The sequence below is a fragment of the Rhinolophus ferrumequinum genome, chromosome 16 (genome assembly GCF_004115265.2).
Source record: "Rhinolophus ferrumequinum isolate MPI-CBG mRhiFer1 chromosome 16, mRhiFer1_v1.p, whole genome shotgun sequence".
Lineage (NCBI taxonomy): Eukaryota > Metazoa > Chordata > Mammalia > Chiroptera > Rhinolophidae > Rhinolophus > Rhinolophus ferrumequinum.
Genome location: NC_046299.1, coordinates 17,204,714 through 17,211,638, shown reverse-complemented (window position 1 = coordinate 17,211,638; position 6,925 = coordinate 17,204,714). Strand labels below are relative to the sequence as shown.

The 6,925-nt window shown below is 39.9% G+C and overlaps 1 protein-coding gene across 4 annotated transcripts in view; it reads left to right on the top strand.

Moving 5' to 3' along the window:
• ADD3 (adducin 3) overlaps nucleotides 1-6,925 on the top strand; it is a 108,711-nt gene that overhangs the window by 1,923 nt on the left and 99,863 nt on the right. For 2 of the 4 annotated variants that reach the window (XM_033130463.1, XM_033130458.1), the window contains exon 1: nucleotides 127-408. The exons of the other annotated variants lie outside the window; for them this stretch is intronic. The gene's annotated coding sequence lies outside the window, so the exon portion shown is untranslated. Of the gene's footprint in view, nucleotides 1-126; nucleotides 409-6,925 lie in introns of those variants that run through there. 4 annotated transcript variants of the gene reach the window in all.

Genomic DNA, 6,925 nt, shown 5'->3' with positions numbered 1-6,925 from the left:
GGCAGCCTTTAGGGGGCGGAGCCAGAGACGCTTGGGGGCTTGGGGGCGGGGCCTGGGGCGGGGCCACGGGACGCTGGAGGGGCGCTCGGCCAGTCCCGCCAGAGCGCCAGCCGCCAGCCGGTAACGGTCGCCAGGGCCGGGGGCGGGAGGGGAAGGGGGGGGTCTAAATTATATTTTTAAAAACGGAGCCAGAGGTAGAGGCTTCGGCGACTCAAGTGTCGCCTCTTCCTGCTACACAGGGCTTGGCGCCCAGGTCCCTCCCTTCTCACGCCCCCTCCCCTTCTTCTGCCCTCCCCTCTGGAGAGGTGCGGCGCTTAAGAAGCCGCGGCGGCTGATCGGGCGGCCGCTGCAGCCCCGGCGGCCGCGGTGAAGGAGGAGGGGAGCACAAAGCCGGCTGCGCGCTGCAAGGTAAAGCTAAGACGAGAGCAGGCACCGTGGTTCAGCCCCTCCTCCCGGCGGGGATGGCGGGCGCCCTCGTGGGCTGGGGTGCGGGGACCCTTCCACGGGATCGCGCGGCGGTAGGGAGCAAGGTGGCTCGCGGGGATGAGGGGACTTCCTATTGACTACCCCAGCGGCCTCAGGTGACCCCCTCTCCCCCGAGGGGTTGGAATAGGAGCTTTGGGCTGGACGGAGGGGAGTGGACCTGCAGGGCAGGGTCTCGGGGCGCCGCGGGGTGGGCCCGATTCTCTTGGGCGTCCTCTGGTTTCCCCGGGGAGGGCGGAGAGTTCCAAAAAATCGGAGATAGCTGAAGCTTAGCTGAAGCTTCGCTGACCCGGAGACCTTAAACTCTGAAGGTGCGCTCCAGGAGGGTGCTTGGAAAAGGTGGAGGTGAGGGAGGGAGTGTTGGTTTGTTTTGCTTTCCTTATTTAAGAAACTTTGTTACAAGTTGAAAGTATTCAGCCACCTTTCTCCTGTAATCCGCGTCCTCGTTCCCCCCAACACCACACACACACACACACACACACACACACACCAACACCAACACCAACAAACTTATGTACGTTAGATTGAGCTTCCTGCCTGGGGTGACAAGCAGAGTTGGCAGCAGGTCTGGTTTGCTGGTGTTTGGGGCACGTCCAGCGTCTTTGGAGGTATGCTGTTATATAGCTAGGGCAAGACCACAGAGACAGGTAGAATAAGCAAGGCCTCTATTAAAATGGCAAGAATGGCCTCAGGTGAACTTTTTTGTTGCAGAGATTTAATTGCAAGTAGGTGCCCGTTAAAAATGGAAGCGTAAGTAAAACCACTAATTTCTTTGGCATATGTGCTGTTGCAGTTGACCCGCTGGAGTGGTATGGAGAGAAATGGAATTTAACTCAACCAAGAGGCTTTACATGGGGATTATATGCAAGTTTGGTGAAGGAGTTGATAAGATTCTGGGGATTAGAACCAGCTATATAAACGTGTGTGCATGATTCCTTATGCATTTTAGATTTAGCAATATGAAATAGTTGCTTTTCTTGGAATCCAGTACTTCTACATCATGCCTAGTGTGTCCTAATTTTGGCTTTAGGAGACTTCTAATGAGGATGTTGTTAAAGAGACTAAGAGTACGTCATAATTTGTCATTTGAAAATTAAGATGCTTGACTATTAAAACTTTGTGTAATTAGGTATGGGACTGGCACATTTATAGGGTTAAATTACTTTTGGAGCATATGTATAGTTTTTATATCTAAGTCTTGATTGTGTTATAATTACCCTGTCACTCATTTCCTTTTGCTTAAATTGAGCACATTAACTTTGCAGAGGGAGGACCAGGGAAAAATGACTTTTCATCTTTCCAAAAATTCAGTCTATGCTAAATCTTAATATTGACCTTAAGTGCTGATGTATTGGTAGTAGTTGCTTTTGAAGAAGAACAAAGGGGTACGTCTATTTTGAATGTTAAACATAATTTAGTACTTCTTGAAATAGTTGGTTATGAGGCATTCAATATTTTGTAGCTTTTTACATGTATGATAATCAGGAAATGTTTGGTAAACATTTGACATATGACATAGGTGATCATATACTTGGGAAATATTTTGCATGACAGAGGATTGTATTTTCAAAATTTAAATTTAATGTTGTAAAAAAGAACAAAATTATATTGTACACCTTGCTATTTCTAAGCCCTTTTTTCAGTAATGTTAGTTATTAAATGTGAATTCTGCTCAGTGATGTTTAAAGTTTGGATTTGGTCTTTGTAAAACCAGAATGTCTTTTGAGATTAAGAGGACATAACACACCAGCTCACCTTCTATGCACAATCCTAAAACCTAGATACAGGGTGGGGCCCAACTTTTTGAGGCTGTAAGACTTCCTGAAGTAGGCCTATGATGTTTGAGTGTTTTTGTCACACCTAAGCCTATACAGGTTGTTAGCTGTTTAATGTTGCCTATCTGAAAGCAGTTTGTTGGCAGTACTGGGTAGCACTTACGCATGTCATCAGGGTATGAGAAGCATTTCTATTGGGAGAAATCACAAAAAAGCATAGAAACCCAACTCTGAACAAACTGAGTTTGTAGAATGTTGTGGAACAATAACATCAGAACCTTAGCTTAACCAAGAGGTTATATATAAAGTGTTTAAAATGTAGTCTGATACAGAGTGCTTTATATGTTTATATGCTTTATATGTTAACGTCATCATCAGTATATTAAATGACACTTTTTTTGAAGATGGTTACATCATGCTACTCAGCAAGTGAAGACTCAGCAAATATTTGTGACAGCCAGTATTCGTTTGTTCTACATCTGTGCCAGGCATAGAGTTTTATATGATTTAATTTGCTTAATCCTCATGTCAACCCAATTACTAAACAGAGAGGTTAAGTATTTTACCCAAGGTGTACTACGTGGCACAGGCTCATTCTGAACTCAGAGTCTGGCTGGAGAGTAAGCCCAGTCCTGGTAACGTTTGCAAATCAGTGAAAGGTCTTCACAGTATTCCCAAGACTGTAGGTGTGTGTGTGTCTTGTTTAGCCACACCTTCCTGTATTAATACCACCAACAGGTTGTGTTTAAATCTGAAGGATGGTGATTTATCTGTATTAATTAGAATCACCTTTTGAGTTTGGAAAAAGATTCTCATTTGATTCACATAACATGTTTAGCTAGGATGCTAGAATTTTGGCTAGAGTATGCTAGCTTTTTAATTACTAAAGATATTAAAGTCTTTTTGTTTTAAAGCTTGCCAGGTATATAAGGCTGCGAGTGGCACTAACGCGCCTAGGATTCAGGTTCTGTACTCAATCAGTGGGCCTGATCTTCTGATTACCAGCAATATATCCATCTGAGATGTATTTAACTTAAATTTGTTCTAAATTCCACCTGAGTTGTCTCCTGAAATTAGCCTTAATTGAAAAGATGTAAGTTGTGGCTTATACTTGGTCACTCACATTCCTCAAGGAATTGGGTATTGATGCTTCACCAGTGTAGTTGAGAGGTCAAGCAAATTAGTTATAACCTGAATTAGGAGCCGTATTAAGTAATGTTTAAAATTATTGTAGAGAGCTGATAAGTCTTTTGTTGACAATTTAGTGAGATGTAATATAAGGAAAAATGTTTAAAAACAAGCACATGATAAATTAAAAAAGCTCAAGCTGTATAAAAGACTCAAGTTACTAACTAATCTGTTTCCCACATTAAATAAACACTAATCTTTTGCTGTAATTAATATTTAGTGCTATTTCCAATTTCTTTGGAAATATTAAATTTGTAGAGTTTGAATAGAAAAACTTTTTAATGTCTAATCAAGAGTTCTTCTTCCTTTTAGACACCCTATTTGAAATTGATTGAGTAGTCGTAGACTATGTCATGACGTTGAGATTCAAATTGAGTGCCCTAATTCTTTATTTCATGTCTTCTACGCTGATGCTTTATCATTTGATCTCGGGGTGCATGCCAGAGTATTTATAGATGAGATTGTTATGAAGTCTTTCGGGTTCTGCCAGAGACTAAATTCTCTTGGCCAAAAGCCAAAACAATCTCAAATTTTTACTGTAATGGGTTGTATGTATTAATCCTCTCTAAATCATACAGGTTAGAAGTCGCTCATTGACTATGGCTTGAAAGAAAAAAGTCTGTTATCCCTTATGTATAATAATTAGATGAATTTAATTATTGTTTTCTTCCAGCAGTAGCTAGTTATGGACACACATATGTGTAACCGTACAACTTGGGGGAAGGATACTCTTCCTTTCAGGTAAAGTTAAAAGTAATTCACCTGGCATTCATGCAAAAAGTATTTGAGTACCAACCAACAGTATGCACAGAACAAGAACTTTAACTGAAAATTAGCCAAAAGTATTGGAGAAAAAAAGGTTCGTGGGCATTTTGTTTATTTCGTCTGTATTTTAATAATGTTGATCTTTTATATCTGTACAAGTCCCAAATGACGTTTAAAATTATTTGCACAGTTGAAAACATATTTGAAAAGAAAGTGCTATGTACCTCACCCTAAAACCTTAGATGATAGCATAGATGAGAGTCGGTCTCTTGTTTCCTTAAACTATTTTTTGATGGGTATGTTTGAAAAGCTGCAGTAATAATCTTTCAGATTTCTAGGGCATTACTTACTACACTGAAGGAGCAGTTTAATAAAGAGTATCTGAGAAACCTTAAAGAATGAATGTGGCTGTCAGTGCTATGTAGCCTAACCAACCCAAAAAGTAGTAGGCCGATCACCAAAAGGTATAAAATGGATGGAACCCGTCTTTGATGTGAAAGGCTTACCATCGTATTAATGGTAAATTTCCTTCTTAGGAAGATAGTATAGACTAGTTTTTAACTATGCCAAAGCTGAACTGTTATTGTAAAAGATGTATATATAGGCTTTGACATATAGTTATATCTTCATAATGAGTTTAGATCTAAATTGAGCTTTTACCTGATGCCAGACTGATCCGCGTCACCACCATATACTTTACATTTACTTTTTTTTTAAGTTAGCTTTATTAAAGCTTAATTGAAAATGATAAAGCTCCCTGATGTAAGGTGAACTTTGAAACTTCTTTGTTGCAAATTGCCAGTAGCTGGGCCTGAGAATAGTGGTATATAGGCAGTGTATTAACTAACACTTAAGATTGCTACCTCCTCAAACAAGGCTACATATAGTTTGAACCTCACGTTATGAAACTCACTTTTTCTATAGTAGGATACATGATTTCCATAGGATAAAAATTTCCCACAACCTGTCAGCCAGGGGGTAAAAACACCTTTTTAGAAACTTAAGGGCAGTAATGATATAATGTTCGTGTTTTTTTTTTTTTTGAATTTGTTATTGGGGAACAGTGTGTTTTTCCAGGACCCAGCAGCTTCAAGTCAAGTTGTTGTTTTCAGTCTAGTTGTGGAGGGCACAGCTCCCTGGCCCATGTGGGAATCGAACCGACGACCTTGATTTTATGGGCACTGCGCTCCAACCAACTGAGCCAACTGGCTGCCCAATATTATGTTCTTAAAACCAATGTCTCAAGAAATATACTGTATATATTAATAAAACAGAATAAAAAACTTCAGTGCTCACAATGTGCATTAAGACAAGTAGACATTGAGGCAAGCAATGGATTACGCAAGTTGAAACCTAACACCAAGTAACATACATGAAATTTTTTGCTAACTCTCATACCCCTTTAAATTTATTGTAATTTTTACTCACCCATTTCCCACCAACAGAGTGCTCACCTCCTAGAATGGAAGAGGGAAAGGACAATGCAAGTGTGGGTTCAGAGCCTATTTTATTCAGTTCCCATGGCTGTTGTTGGCTGCCAGCTAGGGAAGCAGGAATTCCAGCAATGCAGAAAGCAAGCAGGTTGGAGAAGTGCTGAGTTTTTCAGTATCTTAGGGACTTGGTGTATGCCTTTAATTTGTCACCATCAGCAATGTTTCTGTGAATTTCTTCCACAATGGCTCAGCTTATCCTGTGCAAGGACAGCATTTCCTTTTTCCTTTTCCATACAATATTCTCATCCTGTCATCTTTTGATCTGCTGGAATGACTAAATGCCATAGCAAAAAGATGGGTTTACTCAGTCTCCTCACGGGATAGGTAATGAAGCTTACTTGGTATGTGTAATAGAGTATATTTTGGGATCAAGGCTTCCCCAGGGACTCTTTAAGAACACTACTTTTAATCCTTCAGAAATTAGAGCCAGCAACTGTTAGCTGCATTGCCACTTCTAATCTCATTTGTCTTATTAATACATGAGGAAAAGATTCTGTGAGGTCAGCCTTTTAATATCTAAGGAAGTGATTGGGGAAGGGTGATGGTCAGAGCTCTAGGAGAGTTGTGAATTTGAATGTGCTTAAGTGCATAGGATGAGAGGTGCAGAGAAGAAAGATATTGTCAGCGAAGTTGATATATTAGTCTTATTCCTTATCCCCACTCCCAACATTTTTTTTTTTAAACTTTAAAACAGTTTGCCTTTTACTTTCCTCCAGTGACTTTTATTGCCAGGACTGAGTTTTATCTCTCCTAGAGAAAGGTAGAATTTTTAAGATGATCCTTTCATATTGCTAAAAAGTGGCTCTCAGCTGGAGGTTACACTAAAAGGAATTTCTTTCCATCTTTTTCCACAACTGTCTGCTTTTTAAATTTCAAAAAAGATCTCTGAAACAGAAGTGTGAGAAACGTTACTCATCATGAAATAGTTGGGATCCATTATGTATTAAAGTAAAATACATATCAATGACTCAAATCCATATTGCTTTATACAGCTTTTTTTTTGCAAAACTATTTGTACAATTTTGTATTAGGATGTTTGATTCTTTTTAAGTGGGTATCAAAAGTTATTTTCAACCAAAAGTTAGAAGTAATACATCTTTCACTGGTGTTAGAGAATGTTAATGACAAAATCATAGTTGTCTAAACACTGTTGTCATTAAATACCCTAAAGAAATATTTGATATCTGGAGAAGGATCTGGTTACCAACCACTGAAAGGCTG